Genomic DNA, 2,624 nt, shown 5'->3' with positions numbered 1-2,624 from the left:
TGGTGCCTTTGCCCGCATCGTCGGCAACCATGGCGAGTCCGGCACGCGTCGGATGAATGCTCGTGTGCCAAGCAATTGGGACAATACTTGTTGATCAGCACCGCCCGGAGCCGCTTTTCCCCTCGGAGGTTCAGGAAGCGCTGACACTGCCGGAGTGCATGAACCCCCCGACAGACCCGGCATCGGTACACGTTCGTGCCCTGCGGAGCAGCTCGTTTGCTGCGGTGGTGCGGCAGACGTGTGGGGGCCATGTCGCTATGAAGGGGGGAGCTGAACGAACTGTAACGAAAGAAATTACGTAGGGGGGAGTGGATTAGTCTATGCGCGGGAACGAACAACATGCACGGAGACGAGGACATTCGGAGGGAACATAGAGGGATTGGGAGTCACGATACGGTTTTAGGCTCAGGACTCCTGCTGTCTTGCAACAGAATAAGCTTCGCTACGGGTCTTCGGATAGACCCACGCGCGGTGGTGACATCAGCCACTCGGACGAGACCGTCAGCCCCGGGCAGAGTGCGCTCAATTCGCCCTAAGCGCCACTCGTTGGAGGGGAGATGATCTTCGGACACGATCACGAGGTCGCCGGTCTGGATGCTGCGAGTCGGTGACTTCCACTTGTTCCGTTTGTGAAGCTCCTTGAGGTACTCACTCTTCCAGCGGCGGCAGAAAGCCTGCTGGATTGCCTTCAGTCGCTGCCATCGGTTGATCAGTGACATAGGCTCGACCAGAATTTCCGGTTCCGCAATGGATAAGAGCGGTCCTCCAATCAGGAAATGTCCCGGGCTTAGGGCCAGCAGGTCCTCTGGATCCTCGCTCATGGGAGAGATTGGCCTGGAGTTTAGACACGCTTCGATCCTGCACAGGAGAGTGGAAAGTTCCTCGAAGGTGTATTTGACAGTGGACGAAGACTTGTAAAACAGGGTCTTAAAACTGGGGCGCGCTTGGCGGAATGAACTGCCAGGATAAAATGTGCTGGGGAAATGCCTTCATTATATCAAGCTTGGTGGCGTTCAGGAAATCTTGTTCGAGCGCCTTTGAGGCCCCTACGAAGGTTTTGCCATTGTCGGAGTAAATGCGCTGGGGGCATTGTCTCCGTGCGACAAACCGAGAGAAGGCTGCAAGAAATCTTTCAGTGGTGAGGTCGGAGGTAGCCTCGAGATGGATTGCCTTCGTGCTGAAACACACGAAGACGCAGACATAGCCCTTAGTTATGAGACACGCACGCCCGGTGTAATTTTTGATCTCGAACGGCCCTGCGAAATCAATGCCCGTGTGGGTGAAGGGCCTGGAGTACGTGATCCGTTCTCGAGGGAGATCACCCATCATCTGGGTCTGTAGTCGTCGACGATGAACGATGCAGACTTTGCACCCCTTGAGGTGGGACTTCACCATGTTCTTGATCCGTGGGATCCAGAATTTGGTGCGCAGATACCGCACCATCAGTTGATTGCCGCCATGCAACGTGATGCGGTGGGCGAATTCGACAAGCAGGCGGTGAAATGAGTACTATAGGGGAGGAGAATAGGGTGACGTTCATCATATCGGAGGGACTCGGCGGCCCGGAGTCGTCCGCAGGCGCGGAGTAACCCATGCTGATCGAGAAATGGATTCAGATTGAGTAGCGTGCTGGATGATGGCAGGGGTCGCCCTTCCCCCAGGGCCCGTATCTCCGCGAGGTATTCCCGACGCTGAGAGGTCCGAATCAAGGCGCGCTCGGCGGAGAGAAGTTCGTCATTGGTGAGGTGAACCGTGGAAGGCGTCGAAATCCTTTTGGTGGCGAAGCGTAGGATGTACGCGATGACTCGTAATGCCCTACCATAATCCGAGAAACGTTCGCTGACGTCCTCGAGTAGGGTGGTCGCGGTGGTGTGGCACTGGACTCGTTGCTCCAGCTGGGTGTCTGGGAGTTCGTTATGGGGAGTTGGCCAATACTCGGGGGCTCGCTGGAGCCAGTCCGGCCCATGCCACCAGAGTCTGCTGGCCGATAACTCGGCCGCGGAGACCCCACGGCTCGCCAGATCAGCGGGGTTGTCCTCGGAGCGCACATGTGACCAGCTTTGGCCACTGGTGCTTTTGGAGATGCTGGATACCCGATTGGCCACGAAGGTGGACCAACTGCACGGGGGTTTATTGAGCCAAGCCAACACGATGGTAGAGTCGGTCCAAAACTGGGAGGTTGCAGGTGGGATTGGGAGTTCAGGAACGATCGACGCCCAGAGATCGGCTAGTAAAACCGCTCCGCACAACTCCAGCCGAGGCAGTGAGACTGTTTTGACTGGAGCTACACGGGTCTTAGCCGTTAATAAATGGACGGCTACTTGATCGCCGCACCGAACCCGCACATATAGGGCTGCTCCATACGCTTTCTGTGACGCGTCACAGAAGCCATGAAGCTCCCACGAGAGCTTATCGCTGGTGTTTAGCCAACGGGGAATGCGGAGTCGACTGAGGCCTGGGTAATCCTGCAGGAATTCGTGCCATTGCTGCAGCAGGAGAGGCGGCAGAACATCGTCCCAGCCCAGTTCGGTAAGCCAGATTTGTTGCATGAATATCTTCGCTCGGATGACAAATGGGGCTAGCCAACCAGCGGGGTCAAAGAGTTTAGCGATATGGGACAGAAC

The sequence above is a fragment of the Drosophila willistoni genome, unplaced genomic scaffold (assembly GCF_018902025.1).
Source record: "Drosophila willistoni isolate 14030-0811.24 unplaced genomic scaffold, UCI_dwil_1.1 Seg188, whole genome shotgun sequence".
NCBI lineage: Eukaryota > Metazoa > Arthropoda > Insecta > Diptera > Drosophilidae > Drosophila > Drosophila willistoni.
This window is presented reverse-complemented; position numbering follows the sequence as displayed.